Genomic DNA, 20259 nt, shown 5'->3' on the forward strand with positions numbered 1-20259 from the left:
AAAAGCCAGCAAACAGGAGGAATGTGCTTGTTGGGTTTTTCTTTTGAGGAAGAACTATGTAAGCACCGAAGCATCTGGTCTCTGTGGCGCAATCGGTTAGCGCGTTCGGCTGTTAACCGAAAGGATGGTGGTTCGAGCCCACCCAGGGACGATGTATGTTCCTTTCTCTTCTTTTTTAGACGTATTTTGCGCAGATTAACTAAATTTCAACATTTCTCTCAAACAAATCAGCCTCTCGCCCAACGTGGGGCTCGAACCCACGACCCTGAGATTAAGAGTCTCATGCTCTACCGACTGAGCTAGCCGGGCTTTTTATGTAGGACCCCAAAAGCACTTGCTGTCGCCACATGTTGACATGTTGAGCAGGACCTGAGCTATGTTTGTGGAATTTGTGCAGAGACTAAAGACCTTCACCCTTAAACATTCACTAAACCTGGTGCATGATCTCACATCCCAGAGATTGAGAATCTGGCAAACTAACAATCGAACTGGTCAGGTAACAGCAGCATTTGAAGTGGGGTCAAAAATGTACCATTAAAGGCACTTGACATCCCCGCTCAGTTTCGTTGCATAGCCTCTTTATAGTTGTTGAAAAAACGTTTTGTAGCGGAAGAAAACATTAATTTACTGGAAGACAATCCAGTGATCGCTCTTAATATCAAAGTAAAACATGTACTCTGTCCTGATAAAATTTTGACCATGTGCATTTCACCTTGGGATTTAAAGTGTTTCCCGTTAGTCTGAGTACATCAGCTGAAGGCAGCTTAACTTCTTTTTTGGTTCTTGAAGTCTTTTTTTATTCTCATCCGAAAGGCATATTCTGTTCCAGAAAACATTGGGGATTCCAATGTATCAATGACCTAGTTGGGAAAATGATTGCTGAACTCTGTAATGATCCTGATCTCAGCAGTACCAAGTGCCACAAAGGTCCACAAATCAGTTTACTCATGTATTTTATTGCCTATGGTTTGGTTTGTAAATGTGTGTTGGTGATATGGATGCATTCATGACACCACATTTTCTGGACAAAATGCGTCTTGGAGCAGAGCTCCTGCAGTGCTTCCATCAAATCTGTTTTGAATAGGTTTTGGGTGCATTTTCACATATAATTTCAAAAGCGTCATATCTAAGAGGACATAACCCTGCAACTGAAGGCAAGGGAGCTACACTGTGTAAACTGGTGAAAATCATACACATTCCGATGACTGGTGGACAAAAGGATCAAAACTTTGACAGGAAAAGGGTCTACAAACTGACCTTTTGTTTGAAGACCTGCAGGTCTTGACAAGTGAGTAATTGAAGGAAGGGCAAATTTTAGACAAGCTAGCAGAAAAGTGTGAGTGACCTTGATGTTGCATCCTTTATGCATTGGCTCATTTCATCAAAAGCCAGCAAACAGGAGGAATGTGCTTGTTGGGTTTTTCTTTTGAGGAAGAACTATGTAAGCACAGAAGCATCTGGTCTCTGTGGCGCAATCGGTTAGCGCGTTCGGCTGTTAACCGAAAGGATGGTGGTTCGAGCCCACCCAGGGAAGATGTATGTTCCTTTCTCTTCTTTTTTAGACGTATTTTGCGCAAACAGATTAACTAAATTTCAACATTTCTCTCAAACAAATCAGCCTCTCGCCCAACGTGGGGCTCGAACCCACGACCCTGAGATTAAGAGTCTCATGCTCTACCGACTGAGCGAGCCGGACGTTTTTTGTAGGACCCCAAAAGCACTTGCTGTCGCCACATGTTGACATGTTGAGCAGGACCTGAGCTATGTTTGTGGAATTTGTGCAGAGACTAAAGACCTTCACCCTTAAACATTCACTAAACCTGGTGCATGATCTCACATCCCAGAGATTGAGAATCTGGCAAACTAACAATCGAACTGGTCAGGTAACAGCAGCATTTGAAGTGGGGTCAAAAATGTACCATTAAAGGCACTTGACATCCCCGCTCAGTTTCGTTGCATAGCCTCTTTATAGTTGTTGAAAAAACATTTTGTAGCGGAAGAAAACATTAATTTACTGGAAGACAATCCAGTGATCGCTCTTAATATCAAAGTAAAACATGTACTCTGTCCTGATAAAATTTTGACCATGTGCATTTCACCTTGGGATTTAAAGTGTTTCCCGTTAGTCTGAGTACATCAGCTGAAGGCAGCTTAACTTCTTTTTTGGTTCTTGAAGTCTTTTTTTATTCTCATCCGAAAGGCATATTCTGTTCCAGAAAACATTGGGGATTCCAATGTATCAATGACCTAGTTGGGAAAATGATTGCTGAACTCTGTAATGATCCTGATCTCAGCAGTACCAAGTGCCACAAAGGTCCACAAATCAGTTTACTCATGTATTTTATTGCCTATGGTTTGGTTTGTAAATGTGTGTTGGTGATATGGATGCATTCATGACACCACATTTTCTGGACAAAATGCGTCTTGGAGCAGAGCTCCTGCAGTGCTTCCATCAAATCTGTTTTGAATAGGTTTTGGGTGCATTTTCACATATAATTTCAAAAGCGTCATATCTAAGAGGACATAACCCTGCAACTGAAGGCAAGGGAGCTACACTGTGTAAACTGGTGAAAATCATACACATTCCGATGACTGGTGGACAAAAGGATCAAAACTGTGACAGGAAAAGGGTCTACAAACTGACCTTTTGTTTGAAGACCTGCAGGTCGTGACAAGTGAGTAATTGAAGGAAGGGCAAATTTTAGACAAGCTAGCAGAAAAGTGTGAGTGACCTTGATGTTGCATCCTTTATGCATTGGCTCATTTCATCAAAAGCCAGCAAACAGGAGGAATGTGCTTGTTGGGTTTTTCTTTTGAGGAAGAACTATGTAAGCACCGAAGCATCTGGTCTCTGTGGCGCAATCGGTTAGCGCGTTCGGCTGTTAACCGAAAGGATGGTGGTTCGAGCCCACCCAGGGACGATGTATGTTCCTTTCTCTTCTTTTTTAGACGTATTTTGCGCAGATTAACTAAATTTCAACATTTCTCTCAAACAAATCAGCCTCTCGCCCAACGTGGGGCTCGAACCCACGACCCTGAGATTAAGAGTCTCATGCTCTACCGACTGAGCTAGCCGGGCGTTTTATGTAGGACCCCAAAAGCACTTGCTGTCGCCACATGTTGACATGTTGAGCAGGACCTGAGCTATGTTTGTGGAATTTGTGCAGAGACTAAAGACCTTCACCCTTAAACATTCACTAAACCTGGTGCATGATCTCACATCCCAGAGATTGAGAATCTGGCAAACTAACAATCGAACTGGTCAGGTAACAGCAGCATTTGAAGTGGGGTCAAAAATGTACCATTAAAGGCACTTGACATCCCCGCTCAGTTTCGTTGCATAGCCTCTTTATAGTTGTTGAAAAAACGTTTTGTAGCGGAAGAAAACATTAATTTACTGGAAGACAATCCAGTGATCGCTCTTAATATCAAAGTAAAACATGTACTCTGTCCTGATAAAATTTTGACCATGTGCATTTCACCTTGGGATTTAAAGTGTTTCCCGTTAGTCTGAGTACATCAGCTGAAGGCAGCTTAACTTCTTTTTTGGTTCTTGAAGTCTTTTTTTATTCTCATCCGAAAGGCATATTCTGTTCCAGAAAACATTGGGGATTCCAATGTATCAATGACCTAGTTGGGAAAATGATTGCTGAACTCTGTAATGATCCTGATCTCAGCAGTACCAAGTGCCACAAAGGTCCACAAATCAGTTTACTCATGTATTTTATTGCCTATGGCTTGGTTTGTAAATGTGTGTTGGTGATATGGAAGCATTCATGACACCACATTTTCTGGACAAAATGCGTCTTGGAGCAGAGCTCCTGCAGTGCTTCCATCAAATCTGTTTTGAATAGGTTTTGGGTGCATTTTCACATATAATTTCAAAAGCGTCATATCTAAGAGGACATAACCCTGCAACTGAAGGCAAGGGAGCTACACTGTGTAAACTGGTGAAAATCATACACATTCCGATGACTGGTGGACAAAAGGATCAAAACTTTGACAGGAAAAGGGTCTACAAACTGACCTTTTGTTTGAAGACCTGCAGGTCTTGACAAGTGAGTAATTGAAGGAAGGGCAAATTTTAGACAAGCTAGCAGAAAAGTGTGAGTGACCTTGATGTTGCATCCTTTATGCATTGGCTCATTTCATCAAAAGCCAGCAAACAGGAGGAATGTGCTTGTTGGGTTTTTCTTTTGAGGAAGAACTATGTAAGCACAGAACCATCTGGTCTCTGTGGCGCAATCGGTTAGCGCGTTCGGCTGTTAACCGAAAGGATGGTGGTTCGAGCCCACCCAGGGAAGATGTATGTTCCTTTCTCTTCTTTTTTAGACGTATTTTGCGCAAACAGATTAACTAAATTTCAACATTTCTCTCAAACAAATCAGCCTCTCGCCCAACGTGGGGCTCGAACCCACGACCCTGAGATTAAGAGTCTCATGCTCTACCGACTGAGCGAGCCGGACGTTTTTTGTAGGACCCCAAATGCACTTGCTGTCGCCACATGTTGACATGTTGAGCAGGACCTGAGCTATGTTTGTGGAATTTGTGCAGAGACTAAAGACCTTCACCCTTAAACATTCACTAAACCTGGTGCATGATCTCACATCCCAGAGATTGAGAATCTGGCAAACTAACAATCGAACTGGTCAGGTAACAGCAGCATTTGAAGTGGGGTCAAAAATGTACCATTAAAGGCTCTTGACATCCCCGCTCAGTTTCGTTGCATAGCCTCTTTATAGTTGTTGAAAAAACATTTTGTAGCGGAAGAAAACATTAATTTACTGGAAGACAATCCAGTGATCGCTCTTAATATCAAAGTAAAACATGTACTCTGTCCTGATAAAATTTTGACCATGTGCATTTCACCTTGGGATTTAAAGTGTTTCCCATTAGTCTGAGTACATCAGCTGAAGGCAGCTTAACTTCTTTTTTGGTTCTTGAAGTCTTTTTTTATTCTCATCCGAAAGGCATATTCTGTTCCAGAAAACATTGGGGATTCCAATGTATCAATGACCTAGTTGGGAAAATGATTGCTGAACTCTGTAATGATCCTGATCTCAGCAGTACCAAGTGCCACAAAGGTCCACAAATCAGTTTACTCATGTATTTTATTGCCTATGGTTTGGTTTGTAAATGTGTGTTGGTGATATGGATGCATTCATGACACCACATTTTCTGGACAAAATGCGTCTTGGAGCAGAGCTCCTGCAGTGCTTCCATCAAATCTGTTTTGAATAGGTTTTGGGTGCATTTTCACATATAATTTCAAAAGCGTCATATCTAAGAGGACATAACCCTGCAACTGAAGGCAAGGGAGCTACACTGTGTAAACTGGTGAAAATCATACACATTCCGATGACTGGTGGACAAAAGGATCAAAACTGTGACAGGAAAAGGGTCTACAAACTGACCTTTTGTTTGAAGACCTGCAGGTCGTGACAAGTGAGTAATTGAAGGAAGGGCAAATTTTAGACAAGCTAGCAGAAAAGTGTGAGTGACCTTGATGTTGCATCCTTTATGCATTGGCTCATTTCATCAAAAGCCAGCAAACAGGAGGAATGTGCTTGTTGGGTTTTTCTTTTGAGGAAGAACTATGTAAGCACCGAAGCATCTGGTCTCTGTGGCGCAATCGGTTAGCACGTTCGGCTGTTAACCGAAAGGATGGTGGTTCGAGCCCACCCAGGGACGATGTATGTTCCTTTCTCTTCTTTTTTAGACGTATTTTGCGCAGATTAACTAAATTTCAACATTTCTCTCAAACAAATCAGCCTCTCGCCCAACGTGGGGCTCGAACCCACGACCCTGAGATTAAGAGTCTCATGCTCTACCGACTGAGCTAGCCGGGCGTTTTATGTAGGACCCCAAAAGCACTTGCTGTCGCCACATGTTGACATGTTGAGCAGGACCTGAGCTATGTTTGTGGAATTTGTGCAGAGACTAAAGACCTTCACCCTTAAACATTCACTAAACCTGGTGCATGATCTCACATCCCAGAGATTGAGAATCTGGCAAACTAACAATCGAACTGGTCAGGTAACAGCAGCATTTGAAGTGGGGTCAAAAATGTACCATTAAAGGCACTTGACATCCCCGCTCAGTTTCGTTGCATAGCCTCTTTATAGTTGTTGAAAAAACGTTTTGTAGCGGAAGAAAACATTAATTTACTGGAAGACAATCCAGTGATCGCTCTTAATATCAAAGTAAAACATGTACTCTGTCCTGATAAAATTTTGACCATGTGCATTTCACCTTGGGATTTAAAGTGTTTCCCGTTAGTCTGAGTACATCAGCTGAAGGCAGCTTAACTTCTTTTTTGGTTCTTGAAGTCTTTTTTTATTCTCATCCGAAAGGCATATTCTGTTCCAGAAAACATTGGGGATTCCAATGTATCAATGACCTAGTTGGGAAAATGATTGCTGAACTCTGTAATGATCCTGATCTCAGCAGTACCAAGTGCCACAAAGGTCCACAAATCAGTTTACTCATGTATTTTATTGCCTATGGTTTGGTTTGTAAATGTGTGTTGGTGATATGGATGCATTCATGACACCACATTTTCTGGACAAAATGCGTCTTGGAGCAGAGCTCCTGCAGTGCTTCCATCAAATCTGTTTTGAATAGGTTTTGGGTGCATTTTCACATATAATTTCAAAAGCGTCATATCTAAGAGGACATAACCCTGCAACTGAAGGCAAGGGAGCTACACTGTGTAAACTGGTGAAAATCATACACATTCCGATGACTGGTGGACAAAAGGATCAAAACTTTGACAGGAAAAGGGTCTACAAACTGACCTTTTGTTTGAAGACCTGCAGGTCGTGACAAGTGAGTAATTGAAGGAAGGGCAAATTTTAGACAAGCTAGCAGAAAAGTGTGAGTGACCTTGATGTTGCATCCTTTATGCATTGGCTCATTTCATCAAAAGCCAGCAAACAGGAGGAATGTGCTTGTTGGGTTTTTCTTTTGAGGAAGAACTATGTAAGCACCGAAGCATCTGGTCTCTGTGGCGCAATCGGTTAGCGCGTTCGGCTGTTAACCGAAAGGATGGTGGTTCGAGCCCACCCAGGGACGATGTATGTTCCTTTCTCTTCTTTTTTAGACGTATTTTGCGCAAACAGATTAACTAAATTTCAACATTTCTCTCAAACAAATCAGCCTCTCGCCCAACGTGGGGCTCGAACCCACGACCCTGAGATTAAGAGTCTCATGCTCTACCGACTGAGCGAGCCGGACGTTTTTTGTAGGACCCCAAAAGCACTTGCTGTCGCCACATGTTGACATGTTGAGCAGGACCTGAGCTATGTTTGTGGAATTTGTGCAGAGACTAAAGACCTTCACCCTTAAACATTCACTAAACCTGGTGCATGATCTCACATCCCAGAGATTGAGAATCTGGCAAACTAACAATCGAACTGGTCAGGTAACAGCAGCATTTGAAGTGGGGTCAAAAATGTACCATTAAAGGCACTTGACATCCCCGCTCAGTTTCGTTGCATAGCCTCTTTATAGTTGTTGAAAAAACATTTTGTAGCGGAAGAAAACATTAATTTACTGGAAGACAATCCAGTGATCGCTCTTAATATCAAAGTAAAACATGTACTCTGTCCTGATAAAATTTTGACCATGTGCATTTCACCTTGGGATTTAAAGTGTTTCCCGTTAGTCTGAGTACATCAGCTGAAGGCAGCTTAACTTCTTTTTTGGTTCTTGAAGTCTTTTTTTATTCTCATCCGAAAGGCATATTCTGTTCCAGAAAACATTGGGGATTCCAATGTATCAATGACCTAGTTGGGAAAATGATTGCTGAACTCTGTAATGATCCTGATCTCAGCAGTACCAAGTGCCACAAAGGTCCACAAATCAGTTTACTCATGTATTTTATTGCCTATGGTTTGGTTTGTAAATGTGTGTTGGTGATATGGATGCATTCATGACACCACATTTTCTGGACAAAATGCGTCTTGGAGCAGAGCTCCTGCAGTGCTTCCATCAAATCTGTTTTGAATAGGTTTTGGGTGCATTTTCACATATAATTTCAAAAGCGTCATATCTAAGAGGACATAACCCTGCAACTGAAGGCAAGGGAGCTACACTGTGTAAACTGGTGAAAATCATACACATTCCGATGACTGGTGGACAAAAGGATCAAAACTGTGACAGGAAAAGGGTCTACAAACTGACCTTTTGTTTGAAGACCTGCAGGTCGTGACAAGTGAGTAATTGAAGGAAGGGCAAATTTTAGACAAGCTAGCAGAAAAGTGTGAGTGACCTTGATGTTGCATCCTTTATGCATTGGCTCATTTCATCAAAAGCCAGCAAACAGGAGGAATGTGCTTGTTGGGTTTTTCTTTTGAGGAAGAACTATGTAAGCACCGAAGCATCTGGTCTCTGTGGCGCAATCGGTTAGCGCGTTCGGCTGTTAACCGAAAGGATGGTGGTTCGAGCCCAACCAGGGACGATGTATGTTCCTTTCTCTTCTTTTTTAGACATATTTTGCGCAAACAGATTAACTAAATTTCAACATTTCTCTCAAACAAATCAGCCTCTCGCCCAACGTGGGGCTCGAACCCACGACCCTGAGATTAAGAGTCTCATGCTCTACCGACTGAGCTAGCCGGGCGTTTTATGTAGGACCCCAAAAGCACTTGCTGTCGCCACATGTTGACATGTTGAGCAGGACCTGAGCTATGTTTGTGGAATTTGTGCAGAGACTAAAGACCTTCACCCTTAAACATTCACTAAACCTGGTGCATGATCTCACATCCCAGAGATTGAGAATCTGGCAAACTAACAATCGAACTGGTCAGGTAACAGCAGCATTTGAAGTGGGGTCAAAAATGTACCATTAAAGGCACTTGACATCCCCGCTCAGTTTCGTTGCATAGCCTCTTTATAGTTGTTGAAAAAACATTTTGTAGCGGAAGAAAACATTAATTTACTGGAAGACAATCCAGTGATCGCTCTTAATATCAAAGTAAAACATGTACTCTGTCCTGATAAAATTTTGACCATGTGCATTTCACCTTGGGATTTAAAGTGTTTCCCGTTAGTCTGAGTACATCAGCTGAAGGCAGCTTAACTTCTTTTTTGGTTCTTGAAGTCTTTTTTTATTCTCATCCGAAAGGCATATTCTGTTCCAGAAAACATTGGGGATTCCAATGTATCAATGACCTAGTTGGGAAAATGATTGCTGAACTCTGTAATGATCCTGATCTCAGCAGTACCAAGTGCCACAAAGGTCCACAAATCAGTTTACTCATGTATTTTATTGCCTATGGTTTGGTTTGTAAATGTGTGTTGGTGATATGGATGCATTCATGACACCACATTTTCTGGACAAAATGCGTCTTGGAGCAGAGCTCCTGCAGTGCTTCCATCAAATCTGTTTTGAATAGGTTTTGGGTGCATTTTCACATATAATTTCAAAAGCGTCATATCTAAGAGGACATAACCCTGCAACTGAAGGCAAGGGAGCTACACTGTGTAAACTGGTGAAAATCATACACATTCCGATGACTGGTGGACAAAAGGATCAAAACTGTGACAGGAAAAGGGTCTACAAACTGACCTTTTGTTTGAAGACCTGCAGGTCGTGACAAGTGAGTAATTGAAGGAAGGGCAAATTTTAGACAAGCTAGCAGAAAAGTGTGAGTGACCTTGATGTTGCATCCTTTATGCATTGGCTCATTTCATCAAAAGCCAGCAAACAGGAGGAATGTGCTTGTTGGGTTTTTCTTTTGAGGAAGAACTATGTAAGCACCGAAGCATCTGGTCTCTGTGGCGCAATCGGTTAGCACGTTCGGCTGTTAACCGAAAGGATGGTGGTTCGAGCCCACCCAGGGACGATGTATGTTCCTTTCTCTTCTTTTTTAGACGTATTTTGCGCAGATTAACTAAATTTCAACATTTCTCTCAAACAAATCAGCCTCTCGCCCAACGTGGGGCTCGAACCCACGACCCTGAGATTAAGAGTCTCATGCTCTACCGACTGAGCTAGCCGGGCGTTTTATGTAGGACCCCAAAAGCACTTGCTGTCGCCACATGTTGACATGTTGAGCAGGACCTGAGCTATGTTTGTGGAATTTGTGCAGAGACTAAAGACCTTCACCCTTAAACATTCACTAAACCTGGTGCATGATCTCACATCCCAGAGATTGAGAATCTGGCAAACTAACAATCGAACTGGTCAGGTAACAGCAGCATTTGAAGTGGGGTCAAAAATGTACCATTAAAGGCACTTGACATCCCCGCTCAGTTTCGTTGCATAGCCTCTTTATAGTTGTTGAAAAAACGTTTTGTAGCGGAAGAAAACATTAATTTACTGGAAGACAATCCAGTGATCGCTCTTAATATCAAAGTAAAACATGTACTCTGTCCTGATAAAATTTTGACCATGTGCATTTCACCTTGGGATTTAAAGTGTTTCCCGTTAGTCTGAGTACATCAGCTGAAGGCAGCTTAACTTCTTTTTTGGTTCTTGAAGTCTTTTTTTATTCTCATCCGAAAGGCATATTCTGTTCCAGAAAACATTGGGGATTCCAATGTATCAATGACCTAGTTGGGAAAATGATTGCTGAACTCTGTAATGATCCTGATCTCAGCAGTACCAAGTGCCACAAAGGTCCACAAATCAGTTTACTCATGTATTTTATTGCCTATGGTTTGGTTTGTAAATGTGTGTTGGTGATATGGATGCATTCATGACACCACATTTTCTGGACAAAATGCGTCTTGGAGCAGAGCTCCTGCAGTGCTTCCATCAAATCTGTTTTGAATAGGTTTTGGGTGCATTTTCACATATAATTTCAAAAGCGTCATATCTAAGAGGACATAACCCTGCAACTGAAGGCAAGGGAGCTACACTGTGTAAACTGGTGAAAATCATACACATTCCGATGACTGGTGGACAAAAGGATCAAAACTTTGACAGGAAAAGGGTCTACAAACTGACCTTTTGTTTGAAGACCTGCAGGTCGTGACAAGTGAGTAATTGAAGGAAGGGCAAATTTTAGACAAGCTAGCAGAAAAGTGTGAGTGACCTTGATGTTGCATCCTTTATGCATTGGCTCATTTCATCAAAAGCCAGCAAACAGGAGGAATGTGCTTGTTGGGTTTTTCTTTTGAGGAAGAACTATGTAAGCACCGACGCATCTGGTCTCTGTGGCGCAATCGGTTAGCGCGTTCGGCTGTTAACCGAAAGGATGGTGGTTCGAGCCCACCCAGGGACGATGTATGTTCCTTTCTCTTCTTTTTTAGACGTATTTTGCGCAAACAGATTAACTAAATTTCAACATTTCTCTCAAACAAATCAGCCTCTCGCCCAACGTGGGGCTCGAACCCACGACCCTGAGATTAAGAGTCTCATGCTCTACCGACTGAGCGAGCCGGACGTTTTTTGTAGGACCCCAAAAGCACTTGCTGTCGCCACATGTTGACATGTTGAGCAGGACCTGAGCTATGTTTGTGGAATTTGTGCAGAGACTAAAGACCTTCACCCTTAAACATTCACTAAACCTGGTGCATGATCTCACATCCCAGAGATTGAGAATCTGGCAAACTAACAATCGAACTGGTCAGGTAACAGCAGCATTTGAAGTGGGGTCAAAAATGTACCATTAAAGGCACTTGACATCCCCGCTCAGTTTCGTTGCATAGCCTCTTTATAGTTGTTGAAAAAACATTTTGTAGCGGAAGAAAACATTAATTTACTGGAAGACAATCCAGTGATCGCTCTTAATATCAAAGTAAAACATGTACTCTGTCCTGATAAAATTTTGACCATGTGCATTTCACCTTGGGATTTAAAGTGTTTCCCGTTAGTCTGAGTACATCAGCTGAAGGCAGCTTAACTTCTTTTTTGGTTCTTGAAGTCTTTTTTTATTCTCATCCGAAAGGCATATTCTGTTCCAGAAAACATTGGGGATTCCAATGTATCAATGACCTAGTTGGGAAAATGATTGCTGAACTCTGTAATGATCCTGATCTCAGCAGTACCAAGTGCCACAAAGGTCCACAAATCAGTTTACTCATGTATTTTATTGCCTATGGTTTGGTTTGTAAATGTGTGTTGGTGATATGGATGCATTCATGACACCACATTTTCTGGACAAAATGCGTCTTGGAGCAGAGCTCCTGCAGTGCTTCCATCAAATCTGTTTTGAATAGGTTTTGGGTGCATTTTCACATATAATTTCAAAAGCATCATATCTAAGAGGACATAACCCTGCAACTGAAGGCAAGGGAGCTACACTGTGTAAACTGGTGAAAATCATACACATTCCGATGACTGGTGGACAAAAGGATCAAAACTGTGACAGGAAAAGGGTCTACAAACTGACCTTTTGTTTGAAGACCTGCAGGTCGTGACAAGTGAGTAATTGAAGGAAGGGCAAATTTTAGACAAGCTAGCAGAAAAGTGTGAGTGACCTTGATGTTGCATCCTTTATGCATTGGCTCATTTCATCAAAAGCCAGCAAACAGGAGGAATGTGCTTGTTGGGTTTTTCTTTTGAGGAAGAACTATGTAAGCACCGAAGCATCTGGTCTCTGTGGCGCAATCGGTTAGCGCGTTCGGCTGTTAACCGAAAGGATGGTGGTTCGAGCCCACCCAGGGACGATGTATGTTCCTTTCTCTTCTTTTTTAGACATATTTTGCGCAAACAGATTAACTAAATTTCAACATTTCTCTCAAACAAATCAGCCTCTCGCCCAACGTGGGGCTCGAACCCACGACCCTGAGATTAAGAGTCTCATGCTCTACCGACTGAGCTAGCTGGGCGTTTTATGTAGGACCCCAAAAGCACTTGCTGTCGCCACATGTTGACATGTTGAGCAGGACCTGAGCTATGTTTGTGGAATTTGTGCAGAGACTAAAGACCTTCACCCTTAAACATTCACTAAACCTGGTGCATGATCTCACATCCCAGAGATTGAGAATCTGGCAAACTAACAATCGAACTGGTCAGGTAACAGCAGCATTTGAAGTGGGGTCAAAAATGTACCATTAAAGGCACTTGACATCCCCGCTCAGTTTCGTTGCATAGCCTCTTTATAGTTGTTGAAAAAACATTTTGTAGCGGAAGAAAACATTAATTTACTGGAAGACAATCCAGTGATCGCTCTTAATATCAAAGTAAAACATGTACTCTGTCCTGATAAAATTTTGACCATGTGCATTTCACCTTGGGATTTAAAGTGTTTCCCGTTAGTCTGAGTACATCAGCTGAAGGCAGCTTAACTTCTTTTTTGGTTCTTGAAGTCTTTTTTTATTCTCATCCGAAAGGCATATTCTGTTCCAGAAAACATTGGGGATTCCAATGTATCAATGACCTAGTTGGGAAAATGATTGCTGAACTCTGTAATGATCCTGATCTCAGCAGTACCAAGTGCCACAAAGGTCCACAAATCAGTTTACTCATGTATTTTATTGCCTATGGTTTGGTTTGTAAATGTGTGTTGGTGATATGGATGCATTCATGACACCACATTTTCTGGACAAAATGCGTCTTGGAGCAGAGCTCCTGCAGTGCTTCCATCAAATCTGTTTTGAATAGGTTTTGGGTGCATTTTCACATATAATTTCAAAAGCGTCATATCTAAGAGGACATAACCCTGCAACTGAAGGCAAGGGAGCTACACTGTGTAAACTGGTGAAAATCATACACATTCCGATGACTGGTGGACAAAAGGATCAAAACTGTGACAGGAAAAGGGTCTACAAACTGACCTTTTGTTTGAAGACCTGCAGGTCGTGACAAGTGAGTAATTGAAGGAAGGGCAAATTTTAGACAAGCTAGCAGAAAAGTGTGAGTGACCTTGATGTTGCATCCTTTATGCATTGGCTCATTTCATCAAAAGCCAGCAAACAGGAGGAATGTGCTTGTTGGGTTTTTCTTTTGAGGAAGAACTATGTAAGCACCGAAGCATCTGGTCTCTGTGGCGCAATCGGTTAGCACGTTCGGCTGTTAACCGAAAGGATGGTGGTTCGAGCCCACCCAGGGACGATGTATGTTCCTTTCTCTTCTTTTTTAGACGTATTTTGCGCAGATTAACTAAATTTCAACATTTCTCTCAAACAAATCAGCCTCTCGCCCAACGTGGGGCTCGAACCCACGACCCTGAGATTAAGAGTCTCATGCTCTACCGACTGAGCTAGCCGGGCGTTTTATGTAGGACCCCAAAAGCACTTGCTGTCGCCACATGTTGACATGTTGAGCAGGACCTGAGCTATGTTTGTGGAATTTGTGCAGAGACTAAAGACCTTCACCCTTAAACATTCACTAAACCTGGTGCATGATCTCACATCCCAGAGATTGAGAATCTGGCAAACTAACAATCGAACTGGTCAGGTAACAGCAGCATTTGAAGTGGGGTCAAAAATGTACCATTAAAGGCACTTGACATCCCCGCTCAGTTTCGTTGCATAGCCTCTTTATAGTTGTTGAAAAAACGTTTTGTAGCGGAAGAAAACATTAATTTACTGGAAGACAATCCAGTGATCGCTCTTAATATCAAAGTAAAACATGTACTCTGTCCTGATAAAATTTTGACCATGTGCATTTCACCTTGGGATTTAAAGTGTTTCCCGTTAGTCTGAGTACATCAGCTGAAGGCAGCTTAACTTCTTTTTTGGTTCTTGAAGTCTTTTTTTATTCTCATCCGAAAGGCATATTCTGTTCCAGAAAACATTGGGGATTCCAATGTATCAATGACCTAGTTGGGAAAATGATTGCTGAACTCTGTAATGATCCTGATCTCAGCAGTACCAAGTGCCACAAAGGTCCACAAATCAGTTTACTCATGTATTTTATTGCCTATGGTTTGGTTTGTAAATGTGTGTTGGTGATATGGATGCATTCATGACACCACATTTTCTGGACAAAATGCGTCTTGGAGCAGAGCTCCTGCAGTGCTTCCATCAAATCTGTTTTGAATAGGTTTTGGGTGCATTTTCACATATAATTTCAAAAGCGTCATATCTAAGAGGACATAACCCTGCAACTGAAGGCAAGGGAGCTACACTGTGTAAACTGGTGAAAATCATACACATTCCGATGACTGGTGGACAAAAGGATCAAAACTTTGACAGGAAAAGGGTCTACAAACTGACCTTTTGTTTGAAGACCTGCAGGTCGTGACAAGTGAGTAATTGAAGGAAGGGCAAATTTTAGACAAGCTAGCAGAAAAGTGTGAGTGACCTTGATGTTGCATCCTTTATGCATTGGCTCATTTCATCAAAAGCCAGCAAACAGGAGGAATGTGCTTGTTGGGTTTTTCTTTTGAGGAAGAACTATGTAAGCACCGAAGCATCTGGTCTCTGTGGCGCAATCGGTTAGCGCGTTCGGCTGTTAACCGAAAGGATGGTGGTTCGAGCCCACCCAGGGACGATGTATGTTCCTTTCTCTTCTTTTTTAGACGTATTTTGCGCAAACAGATTAACTAAATTTCAACATTTCTCTCAAACAAATCAGCCTCTCGCCCAACGTGGGGCTCGAACCCACGACCCTGAGATTAAGAGTCTCATGCTCTACCGACTGAGCGAGCCGGACGTTTTTTGTAGGACCCCAAAAGCACTTGCTGTCGCCACATGTTGACATGTTGAGCAGGACCTGAGCTATGTTTGTGGAATTTGTGCAGAGACTAAAGACCTTCACCCTTAAACATTCACTAAACCTGGTGCATGATCTCACATCCCAGAGATTGAGAATCTGGCAAACTAACAATCGAACTGGTCAGGTAACAGCAGCATTTGAAGTGGGGTCAAAAATGTACCATTAAAGGCACTTGACATCCCCGCTCAGTTTCGTTGCATAGCCTCTTTATAGTTGTTGAAAAAACATTTTGTAGCGGAAGAAAACATTAATTTACTGGAAGACAATCCAGTGATCGCTCTTAATATCAAAGTAAAACATGTACTCTGTCCTGATAAAATTTTGACCATGTGCATTTCACCTTGGGATTTAAAGTGTTTCCCGTTAGTCTGAGTACATCAGCTGAAGGCAGCTTAACTTCTTTTTTGGTTCTTGAAGTCTTTTTTTATTCTCATCCGAAAGGCATATTCTGTTCCAGAAAACATTGGGGATTCCAATGTATCAATGACCTAGTTGGGAAAATGATTGCTGAACTCTGTAATGATCCTGATCTCAGCAGTACCAAGTGCCACAAAGGTCCACAAATCAGTTTACTCATGTATTTTATTGCCTATGGTTTGGTTTGTAAATGTGTGTTGGTGATATGGATGCATTCATGACACCACATTTTCTGGACAAAATGCGTCTTGGAGCAGAGCTCCTGCAGTGCTTCCATCAAATCTGTTTTGAATAGGTTTTGGGTGCATTTTCACATATAATTTCAAAAGCGTCATATCTAAGAGGACATAACCCTGCAACTGAAGGCAAGGGAGCTACACTGTGTAAACTGGTGAAAATCATACACATTCCGATGACTGGTGGACAAAAGGATCAAAACTGTGACAGGAAAAGGGTCTACAAACTGACCTTTTGTTTGAAGACCTGCAGGTCGTGACAAGTGAGTAATTGAAGGAAGGGCAAATTTTAGACAAGCTAGCAGAAAAGTGTGAGTGACCTTGATGTTGCATCCTTTATGCATTGGCTCATTTCATCAAAAGCCAGCAAACAGGAGGAATGTGCTTGTTGGGTTTTTCTTTTGAGGAAGAACTATGTAAGCACAGAAGCATCTGGTCTCTGTGGCGCAATCGGTTAGCGCGTTCGGCTGTTAACCGAAAGGATGGTGGTTCGAGCCCACCCAGGGAAGATGTATGTTCCTTTCTCTTCTTTTTTAGACGTATTTTGCGGAAACAGATTAACTAAATTTCAACATTTCTCTCAAACAAATCAGCCTCTCGCCCAACGTGGGGCTCGAACCCACGACCCTGAGATTAAGAGTCTCATGCTCTACCGACTGAGCTAGCCGGGCGTTTTATGTAGGACCCCAAAAGCACTTGCTGTCGCCACATGTTGACATGTTGAGCAGGACCTGAGCTATGTTTGTGGAATTTGTGCAGAGACTAAAGACCTTCACCCTTAAACATTCACTAAACCTGGTGCATGATCTCACATCCCAGAGATTGAGAATCTGGCAAACTAACAATCGAACTGGTCAGGTAACAGCAGCATTTGAAGTGGGGTCAAAAATGTACCATTAAAGGCACTTGACATCCCCGCTCAGTTTCGTTGCATAGCCTCTTTATAGTTGTTGAAAAAACGTTTTGTAGCGGAAGAAAACATTAATTTACTGGAAGACAATCCAGTGATCGCTCTTAATATCAAAGTAAAACATGTACTCTGTCCTGATAAAATTTTGACCATGTGCATTTCACCTTGGGATTTAAAGTGTTTCCCGTTAGTCTGAGTACATCAGCTGAAGGCAGCTTAACTTCTTTTTTGGTTCTTGAAGTCTTTTTTTATTCTCATCCGAAAGGCATATTCTGTTCCAGAAAACATTGGGGATTCCAATGTATCAATGACCTAGTTGGGAAAATGATTGCTGAACTCTGTAATGATCCTGATCTCAGCAGTACCAAGTGCCACAAAGGTCCACAAATCAGTTTACTCATGTATTTTATTGCCTATGGTTTGGTTTGTAAATGTGTGTTGGTGATATGGATGCATTCATGACACCACATTTTCTGGACAAAATGCGTCTTGGAGCAGAGCTCCTGCAGTGCTTCCATCAAATCTGTTTTGAATAGGTTTTGGGTGCATTTTCACATATAATTTCAAAAGCGTCATATCTAAGAGGACATAACCCTGCAACTGAAGGCAAGGGAGCTACACTGTGTAAACTGGTGAAAATCATACACATTCCGATGACTGGTGGACAAAAGGATCAAAACTTTGACAGGAAAAGGGTCTACAAACTGACCTTTTGTTTGAAGACCTGCAGGTCGTGACAAGTGAGTAATTGAAGGAAGGGCAAATTTTAGACAAGCTAGCAGAAAAGTGTGAGTGACCTTGATGTTGCATCCTTTATGCATTGGCTCATTTCATCAAAAGCCAGCAAACAGGAGGAATGTGCTTGTTGGGTTTTTCTTTTGAGGAAGAACTATGTAAGCACCGAAGCATCTGGTCTCTGTGGCGCAATCGGTTAGCGCGTTCGGCTGTTAACCGAAAGGATGGTGGTTCGAGCCCACCCAGGGACGATGTATGTTCCTTTCTCTTCTTTTTTAGACGTATTTTGCGCAAACAGATTAACTAAATTTCAACATTTCTCTCAAACAAATCAGCCTCTCGCCCAACGTGGGGCTCGAACCCACGACCCTGAGATTAAGAGTCTCATGCTCTACCGACTGAGCGAGCCGGACGTTTTTTGTAGGACCCCAAAAGCACTTGCTGTCGCCACATGTTGACATGTTGAGCAGGACCTGAGCTATGTTTGTGGAATTTGTGCAGAGACTAAAGACCTTCACCCTTAAACATTCACTAAACCTGGTGCATGATCTCACATCCCAGAGATTGAGAATCTGGCAAACTAACAATCGAACTGGTCAGGTAACAGCAGCATTTGAAGTGGGGTCAAAAATGTACCATTAAAGGCACTTGACATCCCCGCTCAGTTTCGTTGCATAGCCTCTTTATAGTTGTTGAAAAAACATTTTGTAGCGGAAGAAAACATTAATTTACTGGAAGACAATCCAGTGATCGCTCTTAATATCAAAGTAAAACATGTACTCTGTCCTGATAAAATTTTGACCATGTGCATTTCACCTTGGGATTTAAAGTGTTTCCCGTTAGTCTGAGTACATCAGCTGAAGGCAGCTTAACTTCTTTTTTGGTTCTTGAAGTCTTTTTTTATTCTCATCCGAAAGGCATATTCTGTTCCAGAAAACATTGGGGATTCCAATGTATCAATGACCTAGTTGGGAAAATGATTGCTGAACTCTGTAATGATCCTGATCTCAGCAGTACCAAGTGCCACAAAGGTCCACAAATCAGTTTACTCATGTATTTTATTGCCTATGGTTTGGTTTGTAAATGTGTGTTGGTGATATGGATGCATTCATGACACCACATTTTCTGGACAAAATGCGTCTTGGAGCAGAGCTCCTGCAGTGCTTCCATCAAATCTGTTTTGAATAGGTTTTGGGTGCATTTTCACATATAATTTCAAAAGCGTCATATCTAAGAGGACATAACCCTGCAACTGAAGGCAAGGGAGCTACACTGTGTAAACTGGTGAAAATCATACACATTCCGATGACTGGTGGACAAAAGGATCAAAACTGTGACAGGAAAAGGGTCTACAAACTGACCTTTTGTTTGAAGACCTGCAGGTCGTGACAAGTGAGTAATTGAAGGAAGGGCAAATTTTAGACAAGCTAGCAGAAAAGTGTGAGTGACCTTGATGTTGCATCCTTTATGCATTGGCTCATTTCATCAAAAGCCAGCAAACAGGAGGAATGTGCTTGTTGGGTTTTTCTTTTGAGGAAGAACTATGTAAGCACCGAAGCATCTGGTCTCTGTGGCGCAATCGGTTAGCGCGTTCGGCTGTTAACCGAAAGGATGGTGGTTCGAGCCCACCCAGGGACGATGTATGTTCCTTTCTCTTCTTTTTTAGACGTATTTTGCGCAAACAGATTAACTAAATTTCAACATTTCTCTCAAACAAATCAGCCTCTCGCCCAACGTGGGGCTCGAACCCACGACCCTGAGATTAAGAGTCTCATGCTCTACCGACTGAGCGAGCCGGACGTTTTTTGTAGGACCCCAAAAGCACTTGCTGTCGCCACATGTTGACATGTTGAGCAGGACCTGAGCTATGTTTGTGGAATTTGTGCAGAGACTAAAGACCTTCACCCTTAAACATTCACTAAACCTGGTGCATGATCTCACATCCCAGAGATTGAGAATCTGGCAAACTAACAATCGAACTGGTCAGGTAACAGCAGCATTTGAAGTGGGGTCAAAAATGTACCATTAAAGGCACTTGACATCCCCGCTCAGTTTCGTTGCATAGCCTCTTTATAGTTGTTGAAAAAACATTTTGTAGCGGAAGAAAACATTAATTTACTGGAAGACAATCCAGTGATCGCTCTTAATATCAAAGTAAAACATGTACTCTGTCCTGATAAAATTTTGACCATGTGCATTTCACCTTGGGATTTAAAGTGTTTCCCGTTAGTCTGAGTACATCAGCTGAAGGCAGCTTAACTTCTTTTTTGGTTCTTGAAGTCTTTTTTTATTCTCATCCGAAAGGCATATTCTGTTCCAGAAAACATTGGGGATTCCAATGTATCAAT

General features: G+C 42.1%; 16 non-coding genes across 16 annotated transcripts; 8 read left to right on the top strand and 8 right to left on the bottom strand.

Moving 5' to 3' along the window:
• The first annotated feature begins 77 nt into the window (after window positions 1-77).
• Window positions 78-151, top strand: trnan-guu (transfer RNA asparagine (anticodon GUU)). The gene has a single exon. It is a non-coding gene; the product is annotated as a tRNA-Asn (tRNA).
• Window positions 152-236: 85 nt separating this feature from the next.
• Window positions 237-309, bottom strand: trnak-cuu (transfer RNA lysine (anticodon CUU)). The gene has a single exon. It is a non-coding gene; the product is annotated as a tRNA-Lys (tRNA).
• Window positions 310-2847: 2538 nt separating this feature from the next.
• On the top strand, window positions 2848-2921 carry trnan-guu (transfer RNA asparagine (anticodon GUU)). The gene has a single exon. It is a non-coding gene; the product is annotated as a tRNA-Asn (tRNA).
• Window positions 2922-3006: 85 nt separating this feature from the next.
• Window positions 3007-3079, bottom strand: trnak-cuu (transfer RNA lysine (anticodon CUU)). Its single transcript has one exon. It is a non-coding gene; the product is annotated as a tRNA-Lys (tRNA).
• A 2697-nt stretch (window positions 3080-5776) lies between these two features.
• On the bottom strand, window positions 5777-5849 carry trnak-cuu (transfer RNA lysine (anticodon CUU)). The gene has a single exon. It is a non-coding gene; the product is annotated as a tRNA-Lys (tRNA).
• A 1151-nt stretch (window positions 5850-7000) lies between these two features.
• On the top strand, window positions 7001-7074 carry trnan-guu (transfer RNA asparagine (anticodon GUU)). Its single transcript has one exon. It is a non-coding gene; the product is annotated as a tRNA-Asn (tRNA).
• Window positions 7075-8550: 1476 nt separating this feature from the next.
• Window positions 8551-8623, bottom strand: trnak-cuu (transfer RNA lysine (anticodon CUU)). The gene has a single exon. It is a non-coding gene; the product is annotated as a tRNA-Lys (tRNA).
• A 1310-nt stretch (window positions 8624-9933) lies between these two features.
• On the bottom strand, window positions 9934-10006 carry trnak-cuu (transfer RNA lysine (anticodon CUU)). The gene has a single exon. It is a non-coding gene; the product is annotated as a tRNA-Lys (tRNA).
• Window positions 10007-11157: 1151 nt separating this feature from the next.
• On the top strand, window positions 11158-11231 carry trnan-guu (transfer RNA asparagine (anticodon GUU)). The gene has a single exon. It is a non-coding gene; the product is annotated as a tRNA-Asn (tRNA).
• A 1313-nt stretch (window positions 11232-12544) lies between these two features.
• trnan-guu (transfer RNA asparagine (anticodon GUU)) lies at window positions 12545-12618 on the top strand. Its single transcript has one exon. It is a non-coding gene; the product is annotated as a tRNA-Asn (tRNA).
• An 89-nt stretch (window positions 12619-12707) lies between these two features.
• Window positions 12708-12780, bottom strand: trnak-cuu (transfer RNA lysine (anticodon CUU)). Its single transcript has one exon. It is a non-coding gene; the product is annotated as a tRNA-Lys (tRNA).
• Window positions 12781-14090: 1310 nt separating this feature from the next.
• Window positions 14091-14163, bottom strand: trnak-cuu (transfer RNA lysine (anticodon CUU)). The gene has a single exon. It is a non-coding gene; the product is annotated as a tRNA-Lys (tRNA).
• A 1151-nt stretch (window positions 14164-15314) lies between these two features.
• trnan-guu (transfer RNA asparagine (anticodon GUU)) lies at window positions 15315-15388 on the top strand. Its single transcript has one exon. It is a non-coding gene; the product is annotated as a tRNA-Asn (tRNA).
• A 1476-nt stretch (window positions 15389-16864) lies between these two features.
• On the bottom strand, window positions 16865-16937 carry trnak-cuu (transfer RNA lysine (anticodon CUU)). The gene has a single exon. It is a non-coding gene; the product is annotated as a tRNA-Lys (tRNA).
• A 1151-nt stretch (window positions 16938-18088) lies between these two features.
• On the top strand, window positions 18089-18162 carry trnan-guu (transfer RNA asparagine (anticodon GUU)). The gene has a single exon. It is a non-coding gene; the product is annotated as a tRNA-Asn (tRNA).
• Window positions 18163-19475: 1313 nt separating this feature from the next.
• trnan-guu (transfer RNA asparagine (anticodon GUU)) lies at window positions 19476-19549 on the top strand. Its single transcript has one exon. It is a non-coding gene; the product is annotated as a tRNA-Asn (tRNA).
• Window positions 19550-20259: the final 710 nt, after the last annotated feature.

Source organism: Brachyhypopomus gauderio, chromosome 1, assembly GCF_052324685.1.
Source record: "Brachyhypopomus gauderio isolate BG-103 chromosome 1, BGAUD_0.2, whole genome shotgun sequence".
Taxonomy (NCBI): Eukaryota; Metazoa; Chordata; class Actinopteri; order Gymnotiformes; family Hypopomidae; genus Brachyhypopomus; species Brachyhypopomus gauderio.